Here is a 25,592-nt window from a genome sequence, read left to right as displayed (position 1 = left end):
CAGTCTGTTAATTCAAAGTCTGTTTAGAAAGTCCCTTTTTCTTAGGGGAATTCTGAGGTGTGATAGTAGCAGGAAGGCACACTCTAATCAAGTGCAGGCCACACAATAGGGAAAAGAGTAGATAGTAAATGAATGGGCAGGAAGCAGGGATTAATCTTTCGTTCAATAGTGCCTGTCTGGTAGGGCAGGGAGGGACTTAGATTCCCAGTCTAGGAGTGGGAGGACGGGCTCGAGAGAGAGAGTTAGTAAAACTAACACACTGAAGAGACTTTTGGGGACAATCTGCCTCAGGGATGGACAAGTCATAAGGAGAGCTAGAAAGATCAAACCATATTTACATAGCTGTTGAAGGTTTTTCAGCTAAGTTCAGTTCCTCATGAGTCCACACAATGCCCGCTGCTTTATGAATATAAAACTAAGAGTGTGCAATTTGATTCACCCTTGTATCGATACAGGTAGAATTGGGGCAATTAGCTGATTCGACCTTGAATCAAATCACCCTCAAATTAGTGGGCCTGATTTGGGGTCAAAGAGAATCACCCTCAATTCAATACAAATTTTATGATTTGCAGTGGGTCCCCTGATAACTTGGAACCAGCCCTGTTGGTGTGTTCCCAAAATTAAACTATTTGTGAGTATCCCAAAGCAGGTAGACCAGCCCTTCAGTCCAGACTTTGCATGTCTGCTCACACTGGAGGACTGGTCTGCTGGACCAGTTCTCCAAAGTGAGCAGTCACACGAAGTCCAGAGTTGAGGGATGGTCTACGTGCTGACCCAGTTGGTAGACCAGCTCTCCCTGGGGGAAAAAAGCACCATTTTGAGGCCAGCAAAAAGGGTCTCAAAATGGCACTCAAATTATCTGAATCGATTTGGGTGATTCGAAGGTTATTTGACTAGAGACTAAGTTTTGAGTGGTACAGAAATAAATGAATGAATGAATAATTGATAGCTGGCCATACCAGCTATTTTCAACAAATAAATTTGATGATTCTTCAATTTGATTTGACCTCGAATCAAAAGCAGAATCTTCTTTGTGCACACCCTTATATAAAACATAAAAACTGTTTAGCTGAATTAAACCAAGGTCCATCTAGTCAAGGTATTGCCAATACTGAAAAATCAGATACTTTTGGAAACTCACAAACAGGGCTGGCTCCAATTTATCACAAGACCCTCTGCAAATTTCCATCTGTGGAGGAGGCAACAACAGGGTACTCCTATAAGGTTTGTGGTAGAGCTTATGGGATGAGAGATCTCCTGGATGTAAGAGTACATAAGAACATAAGAACAGCAATGCTGGATCAGACCCAAGGTCCATCTAGTCCAGCACCCTGTTTTACACAATGGCCCACCAGATGCCGCTGGAAACCTACAGCCAGGAGTTGAGGGCATGCCCTCCCTCTGCTGTTACTCTCCTGCAACTGGTACTCAGAGGCATCCTGCCTTTGAGGCCACTGTCTCGGGGATCAGCAGCATGCCCTGAGCCTTTGGCAGTTGCTCAGTGATGCCAGCCCTTCACATTGGTCTTGTTCTCAAGCAAGGCATGGTAGCCATTTCCTGCTGTTTGTCCTCAGCATTTGCTACTCAGATGTATACTGTCACTGAACACAAAGGTTTTGTTTCACTATCATGGTGAATGTCAGCAGCGAATGATTTAGATATAACATTTCAAATGTTTCTAACTCTTTTGAAAAAGCCATCTTAGAAGTTCAACCTGAATCTTTATTCAGTATATTTCAGCTCTGCTATTAATTTAATTTGATATCTTTACTTGGGTACAAAGTAAATTACAAAAATTCAGGATGGGTAGACTATCAAAATCTATACAAAAAGAGTCTATGACTAGTATTACTAGGGAGCATTCAGTTCTCTGGAAATCCACTCAGTAAAGTACTTTGAAATTTGGTTACAGGCAGGTGCCTATAGAATAACAAAAGATAATCATTTGCATTGCAGTTGGAAATAGATAAAAAGCCACACTTCTGCTCAAGCTTGTAATTAACCTGGCTTGAAAAAAACACTGGTAAATAATGAACATTTACCTTATATTTATTTATGGATTGTCTTGCTACCATTTAACCTTGTGTTAAATACACGACAGAAACTGATATTAAAACTAATATGGCAAGGCAGAGCTCTAAAGACAGTGATATTATTGCACATCCAAATTTGCAGCAATTTCAGGCTGAACTGTTGTAGAGAAAATGACACTTGTTGAACAAGAATAATTCAGTTCTCCTTTTTACTAACTTTTTATGTTGTCAAGCATAGGTTGCCAATCTGGACATATGGTTTTATTTGGCCCCTGTGTCTCTCTTAGCTGTAATTTAGTTTCTATCTTTTTAATGTTGCTGGTTTGATGTTTTCATTCTTTGTACACAGCCTTGAGGCCAAAAGAAGAAAGATGGCTTAAACATTCAATAAAGAAATAAATACGTTCCCAAGTCTATTACATTGTTCTTGAGATGTTGTGTTTGACCAGAACAGTGCACAGTAGGGATGTGCACAGACTGCAGTCTGAACTTGGACTGGTCTGCAGTCCAGCAAACCAGTTCGGCCTGGTTCGCATGAGTGGATGGGTGTGTGACAGAGTCATGCCACCACTGCACACAGGCTGCCAGGGGGAGGGCCACTGCAGCAGGAAGCTGCCTGGAGCTGTGGTCATGCTCATAAGGACCTGCGCCTTTACTTTTAAAGGCGTCTCTCACCACCCCCCTGGCGCCATCTCGAACCGCCAGACCAGTCCGTGTTTGGCTGAGACTGCGGCTCAGACCGTGATCTGTGCACACCCTTAGTGCACAGTATTCCACATCACGATAATGGCATTATAAGAACCGTATGCAATGCAGGGACAAAGAGAAGAGAACTGGATGCCTGACCTGGGTATTATAGTAACAGGTGTGGCAGTGTATTCTATTCACATACCTACAACTTCCATGCTTGCTTGTGCACTGCAGTGACTGTTAGCCAAGGAACTGATCTCCAGCTGACTGTTTGGGCCCATCAGTTGCCACCAGGCCCATTGGGTGCTCCTCCGCTGCTCCCACTCAGCAGCAGTGCATGGCAGTCTCGTCCCTGCATTGCTGCGATGCAGCAGTTGCGGGTGGGTGGGGAGAAATAAGCAGCTAGTCCAACTATGTCTTGTTAATCCTGTCCCAAGGCCTGGGTCTGGGGGAGCCGCCCAGGGCACCCACTGCTCCTGACCCTCCTGCACTCAGTCAGCAAGTTGGCTGGCTGGGAGTTTGAGGCATGCCCCTCTCCTTCCCAGCCTGTTGCTGCATTCTGCCACCTTCCAACCCTGAAAGTGAGCTAGGCAGTGAGAAAACAGCCTAAAGCACCCAGGCAATGAGGAAAGATGGGAGAAAGATGGGTTGTTGTTATTATTATTATTATTACATTTATATCCCGCTCTTCCTCCAAGGAGCCCAGAGCAGTGTACTACATACCTGAGTTTCTCTTTCACAACAACCCTGTGAAGTAGGTTAGGCTGAGAGAGAAGTGACTGGCCCAGAGCTAGTTTCATGGCTGAATGGGGATTTGAACTCGGGTCTCCTCGGTCCTAGTCCAGCACTCTAACCACTACACCACGCTGGCTCTCCATTCATCATCATTCTCATGTGTTCCTTTTGGAATTAAATACTCCTACCTTCACTTTAGAGGATAATGGGGCAAGCACGTTCTAGTCCCCCCCCCCCAAAAAAGCCATATTCAGGGATTCAGCCTGAACACATGGAGGGGGGATGAGACCATTCCTTCTGACCCACCACCATTTGAGATTGGGGGAAGGGGCAAGAAATTCTCCCTAGGCTTCAGGGCTTGCATCTTCAGACAAGTGTTGACCCGGAGTAATGCAGAAGGCATGCTTAAAAGAGTGCATTGGTATGGGGAGACAGCTGGCCAGCACACTGCTATCCACCCACCCCACCCCTGCCCACACCTCCCATGCAGTTGGACTGAATGCCTGAATAGGGCTGGAGTCCCTGGAATTTAAGTTCAACACTTTTAACATAAGTGTTAAAAGCAGCCTGGGCATAAAAGCTGCAGAAAAAGCTGAGCCTGGTGGACTTCTCAAGTGGCTACAAAAGACACACAACCCTTTTCATGTCTAGTAGATGACATTCCTTTTTAGTTCATTATTTCAAAACTTTCCAGTTAGCAAGCTAGAACATTTTGTCCTCTCTTCTTTTTTTGTTTTTAAGTGAGATAACTACGTTGGTAGTGTGGAATACCAATGTTTGACAGTGAGTCAAATTTCATATAATTTCTGGGAGGAGGACCAATAATTGAATGTGTTTAGGCTTCTTTAGGTGGGGATTTCGTGCTCACATTGCTTCTATAAAATTCATCTGCAAGAGATGATCGGTGAGAAGCAAGGAGCTGTGAAGTGCCATGGACAGAAAGGCAGGAAGGGCTGTGTTGGGGCAAGCACAGAGGCCTCTGACTCATTGAACACGACAAGCTGAAGGCACAGGTTTCAAGACTATTTCTGAAATGATTTCTATGTCTGGGATTTTACAAGTTCTGACAGGACAAGAAAACCCTCTGGGAGGAAATAATGGGTAGGCTGCAAAGTGATTAGTGTTAACTGAGGTATTAATTAAAACATAAATAAAAACCTGTCAGTTTTAAGACCAGAGTTAAGGTGCTCTTATTTTGATTCGAGTTCAACAAAGCTGGAGAATTGGAACCTAAGGCTGATGCCTTAACAGGCATGCCAGGTGATCAGTAATGATGATGTGCAATGTAAAAGTGTGCTTGCTTACAAGCCTGCCCTCCATGCACCCACACTTTTCCATGGTCTTTCAGGCCCAAATTAAGAAGCGGAGAAGTCTTAACTTCCTACAGGCTTTAAAGTGTTGTGGGCACTGGAAACTTTCCTTACATCTTAACCATAACTGGGACGCCTATGGCTGCCAGTATAATTTCATGATGGGTTTTGTTTTTTTAAAATACCAAAGAAGGAAGCTAGCAATTGTCCTACAGAAGAATCCTTGAATAACTCAGTGTAGTAGAGACCCTGTAACACAAAGTGGTCTGGCACAATGTGGTCTGGTAAGCAAAAACCAAGCTGATGCAACTCCATCCCTCACAACCTCTTCACCAGAGGCTTAGCTACGAGTTACTTAGTAAAGCAGCAAAGGCTTACAGTTGCCCAATCCTTACTCCAGTTTTCTCTCATTCAAGCAGAGAGTAGCTTTCTTGGCCACCAAACGACCTCACTTTGACCACTGACCGTGTCCTGTTGACCTTCCCCCAGCTCCTTGCCAGAACACAGGAGAATCCTTTATGACATGCTCAACTTTCACAAATAATTATCAACAAGCAACTATAAGCAGGGCATCTTCAGATGGCCCTGGGGCCCCAGCCAGTGCCCAGCCCCTGATGCTGCCTCTGTGTCTGTGTTATGCATCATGCGCACGAGCCATGAATCAGACAAGTGCAAACTTCCTGAGAGCTTTATAAACCTATTGATAGTTTAACATTCATTTGAAATAAACGGAGAAAATAGATTTAGCCAGGGATTCTCTAGCATCTATCTGGTGAATGTTGTCAGCTAGTAGAGAATGACTGGGGATTTACAGATCAGAGGTATGGTGTTTCCTAATAAAACTTTTGTTGTGGAGTGCCAGCATTTAAACCAGTAATTATGAAAGGACTGCTAATGTGCCATGAGAAATCCATTAATTACAAAGTTTAAGGTTCCTGTGAACCTAAGTGCCCACCCAAAGGGGAGACCGACTACTGGATCTTTCCCATGATTCACTGCCCCAGACTGGTTTCGTCCTAGGAGGGAGAAAACTTATTCTGCCCTGTTCCGGATCTCCAGTGGTATCAAGATCAGTACTCTGAGGTCAGGAGGGAACCAGACATCAGCTAGGTGAGAGCCAGAGGCAAGTGGCATAATATGGAGAGGTAAAGGTTAGGTCCCAGAGGTCCCAGCTGAAGATCAGGAAAGATGGCAAACTAGGATCTTACTGAGACTGAAAAGCAGGTCATGAAATGGAGGCTATAAAGAGCCCGATAGAATTGGTTCTCTGGGTAATGTGATTGAATACTAGTGGAGCTCATAATGCTGCCTAGCAGACCTGGCGCAAGCCCCCACCTGGTTCCTGAGCAGGGCTGTATTATGCCATGCTGAGGCCCTATGTCAAGCTTAAAAGACCCCAGAGAGCATTCGCTTTCCATTGCATCTTTGCCAAATAAGCATAAAGCTTTATTATTTCTATTTTCATTGCCCTTTTTGTTAAATATGTTTTTGTAATGCTATCGTAGCATTACAAAAACATATTTAACAAAAAGGGCAATGAAAACAGAAATAATAAAGCTTTATGTTTAGTTGCAAAGATGCAATGGAAAGCTAATGCTCTAACAATAACTTATCTGGCAATAAGCCGATCTGCATTCAAAATACCTTTAAATTAAAATACATTATGTAAAACTGGAAATTTATTTTTCCCCTGCCACTTTATTTTGTATTCAGAAGCCCCTCATAATGTGAGGCCTTAAGCTGCAGCTTGCTTAGCTCGTGCCTAAACCCAGCACTGCTCCTGAGGCAGTCTGGTGTGACCTGTTGTCCTCACCACCTGCCTCCCCTCACCAATTTCCCTCTACTGATCACCCCTCTAGCCCAACCAGCCACACCTGCCCCACATAGTTCTTTCCCTCCCACAGTTCTCCTGATCATGCACTCTACCCTTTTCCCTTCCACCCAAGCCCTGCTCATTCCACCTGACTCTTTCCTTCCCACACTTTTGACTTAATGACTAAGTCAAAACAGTCACTAGCTATTTTAATATGGATCAACCTTACCGTATAGATTTTGTTAAGCATGTTCAATCTTCCACATATATGTGCCATATTCATTACTTTCCTTCTTGCAATATTTTCAGATAAAATGGGTCTGAAAATGGAATAAGATGAAATGGAAGAGAGTTAAAACAGTTTTTCATTTTATTAATCTGCTGAGATAACATTCTAGGGCTGAATTTGATTAGGATCATGAGGAATATGGGCTGTCTGTTTAAGTGGTATAGTCAGTGTGCTTGGGTTTTTCCACTTTCTTTGGTGACGTTGCACATTTTAAATTTAGCAAGAACAAATTTAAGTTTGAGCCCCTGGTGGCGCAGTGGTAAAACTGCCGCCCTGTAACCAGAAGGTTGCAAGTTCAGTCCTGACCAGGGGCTCAAGGTTGACTCAGCCTTCCATCCTTCCGAAGTCGGTAAAATGAGTACCCAGAATGTTGGGGGGCAATATGCTAAATCATTGTAAACCGCTTAGAGAGCTTCCAGCATATAAATGTAAGTGCTATTGCTATTGCTATTGCTAAACTGGGATTTAAAAAAAATAATCTTCTGCTGTCTTGCCTCTAAAGGAATTAATTATGAAATTAAGAACAGGTGTGATGGTTTTGAATGCTTTCCCAGTATATCCCACTGTCTGTGTAGACTCAAAGCTGAGCTTGGATAGAAATGATAACTATATGGAAAAGCTTCTGGATTCACCTTTACTGTTATTGAACATGGCAGCACAACAGCAATTAATTCAGTGGAAGGGGTGCTGCTTACTGCCGGATCATGTGTAGGGCATATGGGCTTCAGAATCAGCAAATTGGGTCCATGATGGTGCCGACATCTGAAACTCAAAACTGGTAGAGCAGCAGTTCTCAGCTTTGCTCCACACTGGCCAGTATTTGCCACGCAAGAGAATGATAAGAGGCAGGATTAGCGGTAGATTCATAAGGGACCTTCCCTGGCTGTATTGCATCATCACAGACAAGTCCTGGATATCTGGTTTTTTAGCATGCACTATTTCACAATTTAAAGAGATGGCCCCTTTATAAAAAAATTGCAAAAGTTGCCAGTGTCACTGCTGTCTGCTTTCTCAGAATTATAAATCTTAGACAATCTTTTAAATTATATTTGCTAATGCAAATGTATTTGTTTCTAATCTTTTTGGTAGTATAATACTCGGGGGGGGGGGAAGGATCTGCTGGATGCCCATCAATTTGATACAGCAGCCTGCTAGTAGTAAGAAAGGGAGCATAGATGAACATTGTTGATTATGCTGGCACAAGAATCACTTGTTTTTAAAATAACGCTAACACCAAAATTATTGTCTTTGCCAGAAAGCTCAGAGATCATAGGTGGAAAATGTATACCATTCATATTGAACAGACTAATAACTGCAGTAATTAGGCATTCAGTCAGTGTCATGAGAAAACTACCTGGGCAAGCTATGTGGAAATTGCAGGCCTTCAAGCACTCAAAACAATGGAAGTTCTTCTAGATTTTGCATGGCTAAGAGCAACAGCTTGACTCATGCAATCTTATCAATATTTGAATGAATGATTGTTCCTCAATTAATCCAAAGCAAGATGGTGGTGGTCATTATCATGTGGGGTGGGATGAATGCTCAAAATGTCTGGGGTGGTCAGTACCATCTGGGGGTGCCATGTTCACAATTTCCCCTAGAGATGGGAAATGGAAGACAGCATTGCAATAAACTCAGCTTTCAGTGTGTTATCATGCTTTTATGGACCTGCAGTGGCCAAATGTGCAATGGTGTTTTTAAAAACAAAAAAAATGCTATACAATAGTATTGATGTTGTCAGAGGAATGGAAGTGACAGTTGGCAGGAGTGTCCTCCAAAAATTACTTCACGAAGAGAGTACAACAGTTTGTTCATTGTTACCTTATCCCTGAGCCTAACCCTATCCTGATCCCTAACTATACAAAAATGACTGCAATTTTACCCTAAATCAGATCTGCACAACATAAGGCCTGGGGGCTGGATCAGGCCTGCAGGAACTTTTTTTTTTTTTTGCTGCTCCACAGGAAGCAAAGTCCTGCAACAACAGCAGGAGCCATGAAGAGCTCTTGGCTTGTCCAGTGAGTGACAAGCAGCAGCAGCTCAATGCATTTGTCCCCTTGAGAGTAGATCAGTATTCCCTCCAAAAGGGCTTTTCAGATGTTGTTGACTACAACTTCCAGAATCCCCAGCTGCAATGGCTTTTGCTTGGGGATTGTGGGAGTTGTATTCAACAACATATGGGAATCCCTGTTAGAGGGAGCACTAGACCAGATGTTCCTCACCTGCCTGGCTAGTCCTGCCCCTGGGCCAGAGCCCACGAACACCACCCCTCACCCCTCTTTCCTCCCACCTTTCCCCATCTCTAACCCTCTGCCTCCTCACTTTCATAAGTTTTTTAAATAATTAATTTTAGGGTAATAATATGCTGAAAATTGACCTCTGCCCCTACATGCCAAGTTATGGTTGGTTCCGGCCCATTAGGGCATTTGAGTTGTGCACCTCTGCCTAAATCATTTGGGCATAACAAACAGAAAGCTGTAAGTGCAACAATGCAATCACCTATTTCCCATCTCTAGGGTGGTAGATGTGTTGCCAAGAATCACTTTGAGCATTTGTCCCCTGAGATGGTACCAAAGGCCTGGGGACAATGGAGCAGGTGGGATGAACATCCCTGGGTTGCCAGGGTCTGGGGAAGCCACCAAGGCAGCCCCTGCTCCTGACCCTCCTGCACCCAGTCAGCAAGTTGGCTGGCGGAGTGTGAGGCACGCCCCTCTCCTTCCCAGCCAGCATTTAATTGAAATGCCCATGGTAAGGAGGTGCATTTCACTGAAATGCTGGCTGACTTGGAGCTTTCCCTGCTCTTACTGAAGCAGGCGGTGGGGGTGGGGGGACCAGTCCAGCCAGTGTTTCAATGAAATGCTGACTGAGAAGGATCCCTAGTGGCAACTCCCCCTGCATCCAGGTTGGGTGTGGGGGCATAGGCAGTGCCAGGACAGGGCTACTCAGTTACATTGCAAAATTTCCCTCCCCAGTCAGTGGTTGGTTGAATTACTAACGGGGAGCTCCTTTCTCTGTGAGGCACAGAAAGTAGCTCCCAGTCAGCAATTCAACGAACCACTGACTGGGGAGGGGAAACTCTGCAGTGTAGCTGAATAGCCCTGTCCTGGCACAGACCATGTCCCCCCTGCATCTTACATGGGCACACGTGTGGTAACACACCCACAAATATCAATGGAGAAGGGAGCTGCCAGCAGGAACTTGTTCCCCTGGCGAGCTCCCTACCCAACTAAATGGTACCAGTGGTCAAAATTGGTCTCATGGACTAAATGATTTCATATGGCTGGATTATGGAGGAGGAAGGATGCCAGCCAGTTGGAGCTGGTGCAAAACTCTCCTGTGTGAAGAAAGGTTTCGTATGAGTTCCAGGCTCTACTCCACAGCACTGCAAAGTGCTGAACTAGAACCAACACAGTTAAAAATTACAACATATGCAGCTTCGGTATCATATTAGCTGAAACTTCTGCAAACAGGCAGCAAAAGATTGCTAAGGAAATGTTATCTGGAGCAAATATCTCAAGGCATTAAAACCAGCTGGGCCAAGAAACGTGATGTGATTTGTCAAAATATGGCTTTAATCCGGATGAACTGAGACTACCTCCTGTAGGTCTGGCAAAGAATAAAAAGCAGGATTAAGGAGATTAATGTACAGGTGAGCATGGACTATCTGTATAATACACAATTTTTTCACAGCATAGTGTTATAAGAGTAAACCACGTTTTGAGTCATATTTGGTTTATTTAACGTTCTGTATCTTGAGGAAAGCCTTCACTCTCCGATTTCAGACAATGCAGTTGGACTGTTTGGATGGGAAAAATGCCAAGATTCCAGAAAATGAGAGAGAAATGTGTGTGTAGTCTGCAGTCAGCAGAAGATGTTACCCATTACATGTTCAGTTGTCTGCTCCTGGGATAACCATTGATTTGTGTCATCTGAGCTAACTGATTTTGACAAGATAATTTTTTTTTTAACAAGATGTCATTTTGAATCTGGCAGGGGATCTAACAGATAAGGTTGCCTTGCATGTATCTATGAGCCAGAAGCCTAGCAGTGTGTACATGTTCAGAAGTTTGTTGTACGCTTTGGAGATCTCCTAACCTAGTTCATTCGATATTGTTTCATTGCTTTAGATTTTCACTCACAATATAAATTATTATCAGCTCATGTAAATGTAACCCTGAGTTTATGTAGCCCTGTGTTGGATGGGGAGTGCATTGAATTACTTTTGGCCCTGGCAGGTTGCCATAGGGAAGCATCTGTGACAGGGCGGGGGGAAGAATTCTGAAGGAGAGACTTGGTTAGGAAAAAGAAGGAAATATTAAGGAGTGAGATTTATTTATGTATTATTTATTTTTCTATGTAAACCGCTTTGAGAATTTTGTTGAACAGCGGTATATAAATATTCGTAGTAGCAGATTAAGACGATGACGACTTTGGGACAAGAAGAAGAACAGAGACTGAATGGCTGAAAAATAGAACTGGATATCAGCTTTCTGCTCTCCAGCATCATTCAATTACAGGCCGCCTTCGGACATCATGGGAAACTTGAGGCAAACTCAACTCAGGTTTGCCACCTGCTTGATGTCTGAATAGTTGGAGCTGCAGTCCTGCTATTCTCACCCACAGTCTCCAATTGAACCCTCAGTTGTAAGGAAGGTTCGCTTACCTAACCGAGGGTTTGGAGGCTGGAGTGTGCTGTCTGGTTTGGGCAAATCACACAAAGGGAGAGTTTTTTGTGTCATGAAGCAGCTACTTCACAAGCTTCTCTGCAGTTAGGAGACCTTAGTCTCTCTGGCTGCTGGTGCTGACTCTGTGACTATGGCTGCATTCGCACATGACACGAAACCGGAGGTCCCTCCACCTCTAGTTTCATAAACTGTATGTCCGGGTGGAGGCAACCACAATTTTGCAAAGAAATTGACTCAAGGTTTTCCTCAGCAGACTCCAATTTGTACCTTCGGTTTGCATAACGTTTCACTGCCTTCAACTCTGTTTTTGCGGTGCCAGCATTACGTACGAATGCTAGCACCACAGTTTCCCCCATATACAAGTTGAGGGAGGCTGCATCACTCCGGTTGCTATTGTCATTACTGGACAGCCAGTTCCATTTCCTCTCTGCAGTCAATGAGACTGCAGAGAAGGAGCTCTCAGTTCCGTCCAAATGCGGATGGAAGAGAGGTGCAGATTTTTATACTGCTGCCTCACCCAGATGGCTCTAGGTGGTTCACAAAAATAAAGGCAGATAAAAAACAAATAAATAACTCATTAAAACAAAATTAAAACCAACTTAGCTATAGCTCTCAGAAGCTTCACATAAATATTTTAACAAGTCAAAAGGCTTGCAGTTTTGCTAATTTTTCATGATGCTACTGGCACAGTGCTATTCACTGGATAGAAACAGTCTCTCTGAATGTAAACTCTTAGCTTTTTAAATGCTCCATGAAACAATAGTTTCGATATAGTGTTGTCTCTGGCCAAATCTGTATACTGTCTTGTTCTTTCAGCATTTTCCCTGACTTGTAATATTATTTGTATAATCCTTTTCTACATTTCAGGACTGCAGGTTGCTAGTTTGGAGGTGCTCATGGATTTAAGCATTCAAAGCTGATTTGGCACAGCACAGATAGGGTGTGTGGTTTGGATTAGAATCAAATTGGGTTTAGTTAATCCTGATTTGGCTGATACAAAACAAAACAACAAGGAAAAAATATCCTAGTGTAATGGTAATCAGCTTCTGGGAGGCTTGGAAAATATTGCCAGGGTGTATAATGGTAAACAATGAACAGATTAATGCAGCTCAGGAGTTTAAAATGCATGAGAATGATCAGTACTTGACCTGAGTACATTTTCCCCCTAAACTATCTGAATTATCCAAATAATGTTGAGGCCTTCAGAGAGTAATGGCTGAACAACAAATATTGTTCAATTCTAGCCCATAAGTAAATTCTGCAGGAAACTTCTTATTGTTAACATAGTTATGACTTCTATTTTGAGCTATAAAATAAAGCATTTGGCATGTGACGTCGTGAAGCCAGTTTTTGTTATAAAACCAAAAACAGATTTCTCTTCCCCCCCTCTATTTCTGCCCACCTCCTCACCAAGTTGAAGACTGGGCAGCCAAAGTTTTCTCTCTGGGGATTTTGGCTCTTAAACTGAAATTCAAACTGTTTTGTCCTAGCATTTTGTATTCCTGTGGGAGCCTCAACAGCATAGCTTGCCAATTTAAGCCTTGTGGTGTGCAACTCTATTGCGATCAAGTCACATGCTTCAAAATGCCCTGACTTCCAACTTGCTCCAGCAGTGCTGTTTTCACAGTAACTGTGTACGTGTTGGTATTGGGCAAGCAGAGCTTTTTGGAAATGCATTTGCTACAGACTAGGGAGGCACATTTGCACAGAACATTCTGAGATAAGTCAAAGATGGGTAAGCTTTCCTATTCAGGACTGGATGCTCTGAATCTAGTTTCTGTACCTTTGTGTTGTTAATGCCACTTGCATTGTTCTAAGGATTACTGACTGGATTTTTTTAAACAATTGCATGGAATGACTTCTGAACACCCATGAATATGTCAGCAGAAAATAAAGGAGAGTCCTTTTTAATAGAAATTGCCATTCCAACTGGAATGCAGCAATAACAAACACTAACCAAAACAAAACAAAACAAAACAAAAAAGCATTCAGGAGCAAAAGCATCAAATCCAGTACATTTGGCCCGGTTTCCTTTAAACTAATATTTTGCACCAGTTTAATACTGAAATCTATTGATTTGCTATCTTTCCTGATTTCAGGTTCAAATTGTTCTGGCAGGGGTTCATCTGCAAGGGCCAGAACAGGGAGGAAGAGATCAGGCTCGTTGCACATAATATCAGAGTGCCTTAACTGAGTCAGACCATTGGTCCATTTGTCTATGTAGTGGCCCTTCGGGGACTCAATCAAGGACCTTTCCCAACCCTACCTGGAGATGGCAGGTTCTGCATGCACAGCATACATTCTACCACTGAGCTACAGCTCTTCCATGATCCTCTAAGCTCCACACTGTGCACAGTCTGGGCCTGTGCTGCTTTCCACCCTTAGGGCCAGTATGGTATGTACCATCTCTCCCAAGTCAATGGACAACAGGCCACATCTTACGCAATTACTGTGCTTGATTCCGCATTAGTGCTGAAAAGGATTCATAACTGATGAAAAACTGATCAGTATACTGGTCTCTAAATTTTCTTATGTGCATAGAACATCATAGGAATATAGGAAGCTGCCATCTACTGAATCAGGCCATTGGTCTATCTAGATCAGTATTGTCTACACAGACTGGAAGCAGCTCCTCCAAGATTGCAGGCAGGAATGCCTCTCAGCCCTATTTTGGAGAAGCCAGAGAGGGAACTTGAAACCTGCTGCTCTTCCCAGAGGGGATCCATTCCCTGAGGGGAATATCTTACAATGCTCATGTGTGGTCTCCCATTCAGATGCAACCAGGGCAGACCCTACTTAGCTAAGAGGACAAGTCATGCTTGCTACCACAAGACCAGCTCTCCTCTCCTCTAATAAGCAGACCAAAATAGTTCTGTTGCTTGAAAAGGACCCCAGTGGCTTTTGTGTTGAAATGTACAGTATAGTATATGCAGCCTGCAGTCCAAAACAGTACTCATTTGAAGTATAAACTGCTGAAATCAACCTGACTGAATTAGAATAAGTGCAAAGAGGATAATGGCAAGAACGGCATTATTGTTTGTTGCTATTCATATGTTTAAGTGCCAACAATCTTATCTGACCCCAGTACAACCTTGTGAATCAGGATGCAGGTTTTCTGGTTTCACAGATAGGGAGCTAAAGCTGAGGGAATGAATTGCTCAAAGCCTCACAATGGCCACAGTCCAATGCAGAGTTAAGTGTGCTTAGGTTCAGTGATAGTCTTTTGCATGCTTATGATGCTTATGTCTGTCCTTGGTTCATAGGCTTCCATACCACACAAAGGAACACCACCCATGAGCACCACCCATGCCCCTGTTCATACTCAAGCCCCACTGATGGGGCTGTGCTGAAGGGCTGCTCTGCTCTGTCATAAGGACTCCGTGCATGCAGTTGCAACGAGCCACCCATTATTTCCAGTGGGCGATGTGTTGCACTTGCAGCTGTGTGCAGCCCCACTTCAGATAACACAGAACCCTTACGATGGAGGGTTCTTATGACGGTTGTGCCCAACTGATATGTCGGATGTGCCACATGTCCATCATAAGAACCCTCCACCATGAGGGTTCTTTGAGCAGGGGTGCACGAACGGACGTAGCAACCAGTGACCGAACGGGTTTGAGGAACCCGGGCTGCTCCTGGCACACCAGCCATGCCCCTGCGTCTGATGTCAGACACAGGGGCATGGAGAAATGCTGGAGTGGGGCTGCATGGCCCCATTCGCAAACCACTTCAGCGGCTAGCACCAAGTTTCCAGCCGGGCCGGGAGCTCCTTTCCCTGCTTGGAAAGGCCAAGAGAAGCTTTCCAGCGCCTCTCTGGGAACCCAGCGCTGGCTGAAGCACAAACGGAGCCGCAGCATGTGCTCAGCATGTGCATAGCCACCCACATACCCTCACATGGTATGTCACAACACATGCATTGTCAATACATGCATGAGTATGGCACAACTGGAAACATATCCAACACAAGCCTTGTTCAGGATTATATACAGAGGGGATGCTGTCGCCTCATGCAGTGTTCCTGAGAGCACGTTTGGAAGCCTCACCTCTTCTGATGTGCTCTAAACCCTGTCTCACTGCTTTACACCCTTACAGCATTCATCTGAAGAGACCAATACTGTACTCTTGGAGATTCTACCCATAGGGAACCTCAGCATTCCAGACCACGAGGAAGATCTCTCCAGAACAAACGCTAACTATGGAGGATGGACTTTCAGAGTACGTCAGTGCAGAAAAAGGACTTCCAAGGGTTCTTTCCAGGATGCTATATAGCAGCCCAACTTCATATAATATTTAAATATTTTCCTAAGAATATTGGACAATGTACTTTGTCCTTTAGATAACCCCTAAGTACAAAATCCAAACCTGGGGAGTAGTGTGGATCTCGGTTTTGAAAGGAACTGAAAACATAACTCCTGAAATTCAGAAATCTATTAATCCCTGCTTCCTAATACTGTCCACTGTCAGTATACTGAACATCAGTGTGCCGAGTTTACAAAATAAATTCTGAAAACGTGCATTGATCTCGCCTGCTTCTCTGAGTCTGGTGGCCATCTTTTCAGTTCATTCAAAGTAGAAATGTTGCACTCGCAGTCTTTTTCTGCCATCTTGTGACAAATATGTCCCACTGCAATGTAGAACTCAACCCTAAACTTCTTAATTACAGAACGACATTGGGCATTCCATGAAATTGTTACTCACACAAAGGAGACTGGTCAGCACACAACAAAAATCACAAATAGTATAGTGGTGGTAAGTTGACTTAATGATATTTAGTATTAGAATTAAAACCAAAGGGCACCCCTACATAGCAGCAGTCTGAACTTTCTGATTTGGCACTGAGGCATACAACTTGAAGCACAAAATGCATTGCAGGATAACACCTTTTTTCTCCAAGGCAGTCCTACACTCAAACTACCTGTGCAGGCCCTGGGTGTGCAATAGACGCTGTGTTAATTGTGGAAACTGTCTTATCCTGAGTCAGAGGACTGGCCCATCAAGATCAGCATTCTCTGCTCTGACTAGTATTGGCTCTCCGGGATTCAGACAGAGCAGTGGCAGCTGCGGGGATGGAGTGGGGGCGGGGGCAGGAGGAAAACCAGCCACAGGTGTGGCCTGTTCACCCTCTCACCTTCCTGCCTTGCCCAGCTGCCTGCCTCCCTCTTGCTCTGTCCCACGGTGGAATTAACCCCAGGCACTCAGGCGGCTCATTCACCAGGTTGAAGAACCTGGAGAATGAGCAGCCTGCTTGCCTCGGGGCAAGGTAAGAGGGATATAGGTAGCTGGGCATGGTGAGAAAAGGGTGAATGAGCTGGACCTGTAGCTCATTTTCCAATTCCCCCATTCGACTGTTACTAGCTGCCACTGAGACAGAGTTTTTGCCCTGGGACTGAACCAGGGACCTTTGGCATGCAGAGGATGTGTTCTGTCCCGGAGCTATAGCCCAAAGTCAAGCCTAGCTGGGTTTGAAAAAGCTCTATAAATTGCCACTGAAGGGGCTCTCATGTGGCCTGCCTGGGAACCAGCACAGACGAAGCCAAGCGCTGTGCTTATATGCACTGCATCTGGGACCCAACGACAGAGGCACATGCTACTACCACCACCACCACAATATTTATATACCGCTCGTCAACCAATGTTCTCAAAGCGGTTTACATAGGAAAATAAAGAATACATCAAGAAGATGGCCCCCTCTCCCCAAAGGGCTCACAATCTAAAAAGAAACATAAGGCAGATACCAGCAACAGCCACTGGAGGGATGCTGTGCTGGGGATGGAGAGGGCCAGTTGCTCTCCCCCTGCTAAATATGAAAAGTTTTCATCACTATGAAAGATGCCTCTTTGCTTAGTTGGCAGGGGTGACATAGACACAGACATGCCCACTATCATCATTCCTATTATTCTTCATGCTCTTTTATTCATTTGATTGAATCTATCTACCTACCTTACATTTTTATACCACCAAAACGTAAAATCTCATGGAGGTCTACATAGAGGTCTTTCACACGACTTTGAGGCTGCTGCTGGGGGTGCTGCAGCAAAGGCAGGAACCCATCTGCCTTCCCCGGCGGAAGAGCAGTGGCCGTCCTCCTCTCTGCCCCACTGTGAGCCTGCACGAACAGGACCGCAGGAGCTGAGAGTGGGAGGCCTTCAACCTGGCCTTTAAGGTATCTCAGTGGTGGATTCATTGCTGTCGTAATCAAGTCCATCCACCATGACAATTTACATATTATGTATAAGCATATTACATATTATATTTATTATCTGAAATAAAATGATGATACTCACGTTTTTAAAAGGTTGACCAGTGTCTGGTGTTTGAACACTTTAGTAGTTTTACAAAATGACTGCATTAAAGAGTCATAATGGCTCCAGACTTTCTTGCAAAAATATGGGGGGGGGGAAACAGAAGGTTCTGTATGTTCGCTATTAAGTGCTAAGATCTCCTGTTTGTTCTTTATAATTTGACCTAGGGCAAATTCTTTTTTTTTTTTTTTAAGGTTGCATTAAGTGTGCTTAATTCACAGTTCTGCATAGCTTTTAAATTAGCTCTCTGGAGTTTATTGCAGCTCTAGGCCTCTCACTGGCAACAGATAAGCCTCACCGTGACACAGGCTTTAGAGTTTGTTTCCTTAAGAAAGGCTGAAAGCATTCTGCTGCTCTCTCCTAGCACCTGTGTTTGTGGCCAGGTCTTGTTCATTCCTTTAACTTGAAGCAGTGGCCCATGCACAGTGGGAGGATAGGTATGCTTTTAATGTGCTGGGAGCTTCCCTCTTTTGCTTATATGAATTGCTCTTTATTTCCACATCTTCATTCCACTCAGCATTCCAGTCATTCAGAGACTAAAACTGTTTACATGGTCTGATGCCCTGTGGTTATGCTCTACTGTAAAAAGTGGGGTATTTTGTTTCATCCTAAAATGATCCAGCCTGGGGAATTCCCCTCCCTGGATTAATGAGCCTCTGTGGACACCTGGAAGAAATTCAAAACCTAGCTGAGGAAAGTGTCTATAGAGTTATCCACTGGAACTGTGATAACAATCCACACAGACTGTGACACAGTCTGTGTGGATTATTATCACAGCCCCAGTGGATAACTCTATCTAGTTTATTCAGGCTCAAGCCCCTTCTTGTCACTATAGAGTCCCAAACAACACCTACATCATATATGAAACTGCCTTACGCCAAGTCCTCTCAATATTGTCTACAATAGTGCTTCCCAACTTTGGGTCCCCAGGAGGTTATTCACACATGGCTTTATGCCTCAGGGTATCTGAAGAGCAAATCTGCTTTGCAGCAGATTTGCAAGGTGTTTATTTCAGGGCATTAAATGGACAGTTCACATAGTGTCGGCTCCTCTCCGCAATCCTGGGCAGATCCCTTGTTCTGGGTTTTTCCTCCAGCCAATCCTCGCAGAGGAGGAGGTGAGAGACCTTTTGTGTTGTTTTGTTAGTTTAACAGCCTTTGCGAAAGAACAGCAGGACGGGTTGCCAAGGGATCAAACAGCAGAACGCTTAACCCGAGCCTGCCGAATCTGACCCAAATCTTTGCTGATTTTTAGAATGAACTTGCTTTTGTGAGTAAATGCCTTCATCACCTCATGTCCCCCCAAACCCCCGCAGCTCAGAGGCAGGGAAGCTTAAAGTAGAAATCATTGCATTCTCTGGCATTAAGAAAAATGCAGGCAAATCAGCTAAAAAGGGGGTTGGGGCTCAGGTTACAGCAGGCTGTAGACTCCATTCTGCATATCTAAAGCCTATGTTAAGAGCCACATTTTGCAGTTTGTGCTTGCACTTTACTCTTTACACTTTACTTGTGCTTGCACTTTTATGTGGGCTCACACTCTCCATTGTGAAGCAGATTCGAACCAAAAGCCATATGTGTAAAGCCTCCAAGTATTGTTGAACTACAATTCTCACCATCTGCAGGCACAATGGCCTTTGGTGATTGCAGCTGTGGATGATGGAAGTTGTGGTCCAACAACATCTGACAGCAGCACTCCAGGGTTTCAGACAGGGGTCTTTCCCAGCCCTATCCGGAAAGGAAAGGGATTGAACGGGAACCTTCTGCATACACAACTTGGAAATGAGCTGTGGCCAATGCTTCACTCTAACTTGTCAGCATAATGTAGTATTGACTCTTTCGATGCTACAAAAAGGTCATCCTCATGACCAGCCCAATGTGGATAGGACAGGGCTAGCCCAGACAGGGCTGGTCATGTAAGCGCTGGGATCGCTCTGATTCTACCATTCCTCCTCTGGGTAGCCCTGATTGCAAAGGTTTACAGTGAGGTAGGAGGACAAGCGGGCACCTCCTACCTCACTCACTGGTCGCGTGGGTTGCCACAATGCTGGCAGCTGCTCCCAGGCTGCTGGCAGCCATCTTAATCATAGAGCTAGAGGGAAGGAGCAGCCAGGCAGCACAGTGCTTTCTCAATGCACTGTGCTGGTCATGCGGTGCATTTTGAGATAACTAGTGGCTTCTCTCCCCCCGTCCATTGCCACTTGTCTCCCCAATGCTCCAATTGTGTGGCCGTGTGGCAGCGGAGCCCTGTCCGGACTCCAATCATGTGGGAGTGGGAAGACAGATTCCTACCTTCCCTCAAACTCACTCCCATTTGGTCATGTGAACAACCTTACTGTCCAATTCCACATATGGCAATTTTACTAAAGTTTTGTAGTGGTTGGCTTCTGAATTATATACACTCATTACTATGAGGTAGAAATTTGTTTCTGCATTTGCTGCTCAGATGTGAGCTGAGCATAGTGAGTGGAGCATAGGGCAGGCCTGCTCAGCTTAGGCCCCCCCAGCTGTTTTTGGACTACAACTCCCATAATCCCCAGCCATAGTGGCCAATAGCCAGGGATTGTGGGAGTTGTAGTCCAACATCTGCAGGAGGGCAGAGGTTGAGAAGCCCTGGCATAGGGAGAAGTTCAAAGAAGCAAACCCTTTTAACATACATGTTAAAACAACTGCTTTGCATGCATAAGGTCCTAGGTTCAATCCCTGGTATCACCAGGCAGGGTTGGAAAGGTTGGTATCACCAGGCAGCTCTTTTGCTTGAAGAGCTGCTGCCAGTCTCTAGGTGGATCAATGCTCTGACTTGGTATAAGGCAGTATCATATGTTCATAATCAAGAGGCTATACCTGTGCCAGAAATATAAAACTTTATCTGTAGTCCTATTCAAACAACAAGTATGAGTAGAATCAGCATATGGAAGGGGCAGCGAAATTTTGCCCACTTGTTTCACTCCTGACTTCCACACATTGATCTGGGAGGTTGTACAAGCCTCATATGCACAAAGGTCCTACAAACGTAGGTTCTGTCCTGACGATTCGTACCCTGCAAAAAGGCCCTTGCCTGCCCATTTGTGGATGCTGAGGCAGGGGAGGGCTGGATCAGGTATCATCCAGGGCTACATGGAAATGATCAGTCACAGCATCCTGGGATGTCTTGATCAAAACCAGGATATTTGAAACAGATCTCTAGTTCTCCAACTCATGGGTTCAAGTGAGGGCTTTTTAAAAAGCTATTATTCCATTGCTGCCTCTTTCAAACTACCTGGGACAGTATCCTCCCTCAAGGAAGCACGTGCGCACACGCACACACAAACGGCGTACCCATCTCTAATCCCATGTGTGGCAGCTCTCGCAAGAGTTTGTGAGCAAGCTGTTGGCAGGGGGAGAGGAAAGCAGCACCACTGGTGGACAGGCTTGCGGGCGAGGTTGGAAAGATGGCGGGGGTGGAAGAAAAAGACAATGGCAGCAGGCGGGGAAGAAAACAATGGCAGTGGTGGTAGGAGGAGAAAGAAGGTGGTGGTGGTGGGTTGGCGGGCTAGGGGAAAAGATGCTTTGTGCCTGGCCCAGCTAGTTTATTATATTCCTCATACAACCCAATAGTTTCCAGTACTATCGATATGAGAGCATCTATGCACACTTTTAAAGGTTTTTAAGAGGTAGTGGAATGGAGAGGCCTTACCGGGAATGCTTCCTCAGCAAAGAGGCACCTTTTAAAAGTGGTGATTCTCTTTATTTAGCAGGGGGAGAGCAACTGACCCTATCCATCGCCAGCACAGCATCCCTCCAGTGGATGTTTGTGAGCCCTTTTGGGACAGGGAACATTTTATTTATTTATATCTTTGGGTACTTTTGTTGAAAAGCAGTATATAAATATTTGTCATATTCCTCAGGGAAGAGCAGCTTTTTTTAAAAAGCAGGAAGAAGAGATGAGGAAGGTACTCCAAAGAGGTCAATACAGGGAGCAGGGCCAGTTCAGGGGTCCTTGGCAAGCTGTCCTCTGTTAGTTCCTCCTACCCCGGTGGGCCTCAAGAGAGTTGTTCTGCCTCACCATCCAAAGGCTATGGGTACAGAGATGGTCTTAGATGTCACCATGGACCATAATGAGGGCCCTCGACCTTCCACAGCAATGCCAACCACTGACATCTGCCCTGACAAACTAGTATCTTGCTGTCTCTCCCTTTCCTGCCATGAGTTTTAGGATGTGCTGCTGCTCATGAACTTCCTACTGGGCCAAGGAAAGACAGGAGACTTACTCTTTCTTCTAGAGTTTCATTACCACTGCCACTCTTTAGGGATTATGGGTATCTGAGTATATCAACATTGGTTTATGTCACTTTATGCTTGTTAACAGTTCTTTATTGTTGTGCTCTTAGAAGATTATCCTTGGCTGAATAAAACTCACTAGAATCCTACAGTCTTATGTTTTCCCTTTGGATTGCTGTAGGACCCATGGACTTCAGTGTTATCCTCAAATGCATTGTAAAAGTCACCCAGGACTTCATGCTTCATTGCTGTAAAGTTTTCCCTTGCCACAGAGTTCAAGCTTCATTGCTCAGGCCTAAGCATCCAGGTTGACATTCTCAGTGTTACATTATGTCATAACCTAGTTTCTCTTTCTCTTCCTCCCCCTGCCCCTGTATCTCTTGAATGTTAATTCAAAGGAAATGTAAGGAGAATGTTTGCATTGTATATGTCCCACTTTTTAACAACTGGGCAATAGTGGGGATGAAATGAGTAAAATCTGCTTCTCACATTATATTTCCATATACTTAAATATTTGCCCATGTTTGCAGGAAGGCACATCTGTGTTGGAATCAATGGTGGTTCCTGGGATGGGCGGGGGGGGGGGGTGGTGGACGCTAGGCAGGGCAGGTGATGGGTAGAGCCACAAGTAGTGAGAGGTGAAGCCAACTGTGGGGGGCGGGGTGGTGCAGGAGGCAAAGCCAATTGTGGGCAACTGCAGAGGTGGAGCCAGACTAGGTGGGTGCCTTAGCAATAACTGGCAATGTGTAGATCTGCAGTTAACGAGTGGGATCAAAATACAAACACACACACAAGAGCACACAAATCTCAATTGCTCATCAGCAGAGATACAGAAAAATATGGGAAACATCAGTTGCTTTGTAATGCTTAACAGGACTACATAGTGTGTAGATTTGTATCTAATGTGGCAGGATCAAAGCACATGCGTGCATGCACGCACACGCGCACACACACAGAGAACTGGATAAGCCACAAGTAAAGCATAGACTAGCTACAAAAGGCTGCTTCTGTGGAGGGTAAATGCTTTCTGAAGTCACCAGGGCAGCTCTGTGTGCCTGATTAATTAACATGTTATTCTAGTAAGAACTAATCAACCAACATTCCTTTCACTGTCTCTACAACTGGACCAAGTTTGGTTCAAATCGAGGTCCACAGGTTAGATCTCTTAGCAACAGCAACAGCAATAGCACTTACATTTATATACCGCTCTATAGCTGGAAGCTCTCTAAGCGGTTTACAATGATTTAGCATATTGCCCCCCAACATTCTGGGTACTCTTGTACCTCAAATGTTCATGCGTCCGCCATCTCGGATCAGGGTGGATGACATCACTGAGGTGTCCCTGTGTGTCACTCACTACAACTGTACCAAATTTGGTTCAAATTGGTTAGACAGTCCTCAAGTTAGTGTACTTGCACCTTAAAGTTCACACACTCACCATCTTGGCTTGGGATGGATGACATCATCACAAACTACACTATTGGGGCATCCCTATTCCACACAGCTGAAGCAAATTTGGTTCAAATTGGTTAAGCGGTTCACAAGTTAGCCCACTTGCGCCTCAAAAGTTGACACAACCACCATCTTGAACTGGTGTGGATGACATCATCACAAACTATGCTGTTTGTCACTCACACACTATGCCTGTGTGTCACTCACTGCAACTGTCCCTAATTTAGTTTAAGTTGGTTAGACAGTCCACAAATTAGCCCACTTGCACCTCAGATGTTCACACGGCCGCCATCTTGAACTGGAGCAGATGACATCATCACACAGCATGCAGTTTGGACATCTCTCTATGTCACTACAGCTGTAGCAAATTTGGTTCGGCGATTCATCACAAACTACGCCTAGAGGTGTCCCTACAACTGCACCTGATTTCGTTCATATTGGTCCAGGCGTTGCAAAGTTGATAGGTAGGGGACACACACACAGATGGACACACACACACACACACACACAGAGAATTCTGGGTGATCTCATAAGTCTGCTGGAAAGCAGGCTAAAAAATGAATACGACTCTACTAGATTACATATAAAACCAAACCAAACAAACAAAGAACTCTGAGCCAGAGTAGTACAGTCGTTAGTGTGCTGGACCAGACTGGGGAAATCCAAATTCAAATCACTATTCAGCCATGAAACTCACTGGGGTGACTCTAGGACAGTCACTTATCTCGCAGCATAGCCTTCCTCATAGGGCTGCTGGGAGGAGAAATGGAACCATGTGCATCATTCTGGGCTTCTTGGAGGAAGCACAGGCTATACATGTAAAAGCAAATAAATCTATATAAGCCACAGGTAAAGCAGAGACCAGCTACAAAGGTGGAGAACTAATGCATTCTGAAGTTACAAGGGCAGCTCTGCCTGCCCATTTCAAAAATGCATACACAAATGAGAGCAAAATCACAGGTTCTTCGGTGTAGCAAGTTCATGCTTGCTACAGCTATGAACCATCTCCTGTAACTTAGAGGACACCATGGAAGCACAGATGCAGGGGGACACCCTCTCCGTACACCACGCCTGCTGAACAGCTGCGTTTGGTAGGCATGGAGTAGGGGGAGTCTGCTTCCCCTCCAAACAAACAGAGAAATAAGCTGATCTTGTGGCAGCAAGCATGATTTGTCCCCTTAGCTAAGCAGGGTCCACCCTAGTTGCATATGAATGGGAAACTTGATGTGTGAGCATTGTTAACTATTCCCCTTAGGGGATGAAGCCACACTGGGAAAAGCAAAAGGTTCCAAGTTCCCTCCAAGGCATCTCCAAGATCGGGCTGAGAGTGATTCCTGCCTGCATCCTTGGAGAAGCCGCTGACAGTCTGGGTAGACAATACTGCGCTAGATGGACCAATGGTCTGACTCAGTATATGGCAGCTTCCTATGTTCCTAACACAAACAAAGAAGCCAGCAAAATATCAGACTTACCAACAGTTAGCCAGCCAAGCTACCTGCTCTCTAACCAAAATGGTGATTCAATTCTTCTGAGTTGCTAAAAGAAAAAGACTTCTGGACACTCTGATTAGCTGCCTGAAGAGTCAATCAGCCTAGTCCCTCTCTGATTGGATTATAGAGCAGTCCTAGACCACGCAATTTGCAAAAACAAGAGTGAGCATGCTTTTTGGCTCTTGCCTTATTAATACAAATACTTTAAAAGATCTGGGGCTTTTCATTTGTTCTTTGCCACTGCGGCCCACCTCATGACTCTTAAAGTCGTAGCAGGCTGCAGGCAAGAACAGCAGGGAATAATAACAGAGGAAGTCAGTAAGCACACAAAATGGAGGCAGAGACATGGCCATTTTTTCTGACTGAGAAATTTAAGGTGAGTGCTACTCACTTTGCCCATAGATAAGATCCACTCCTCGCTGGAATGTGAAAATGACTACAGAAATGGCCTTTTCTCAGCCTGTTGCATGCCCCAGCAAGCAGAAACCCAGAGACTTTCAGTCCTGTGTATTGGGGACCTAAACTCCAATATGGCCA

At 44.7% G+C, this 25,592-nt stretch overlaps 1 long non-coding RNA gene across 2 annotated transcripts in view; it reads right to left on the bottom strand.

Annotated features, from left to right (window-relative positions):
- The window catches only part of LOC128327356 (uncharacterized), a 38,332-nt gene extending 13,003 nt beyond the window's left edge, over nt 1-25,329 (bottom strand). Inside the window, exons 1-3 of one of the 2 annotated variants that reach the window (XR_008308604.1) lie at nt 25,038-25,328; nt 6,811-6,901; nt 1,735-1,920 (exon numbers count right to left, since the gene is read on the bottom strand). This is a non-coding gene — a long non-coding RNA (uncharacterized LOC128327356). Of the gene's footprint in view, nt 1-1,734; nt 1,921-6,810; nt 6,902-25,037 lie in introns of those variants that run through there. The other variant, XR_008308603.1, reaches the window with a different exon arrangement.
- Between the last annotated feature and the right edge of the window lie 263 nt (nt 25,330-25,592).

Source organism: Hemicordylus capensis, chromosome 5, assembly GCF_027244095.1.
Source record: "Hemicordylus capensis ecotype Gifberg chromosome 5, rHemCap1.1.pri, whole genome shotgun sequence".
In the NCBI taxonomy this organism is placed as follows: Eukaryota; Metazoa; Chordata; class Lepidosauria; order Squamata; family Cordylidae; genus Hemicordylus; species Hemicordylus capensis.
This window is presented reverse-complemented; position numbering and strand designations above follow the sequence as displayed.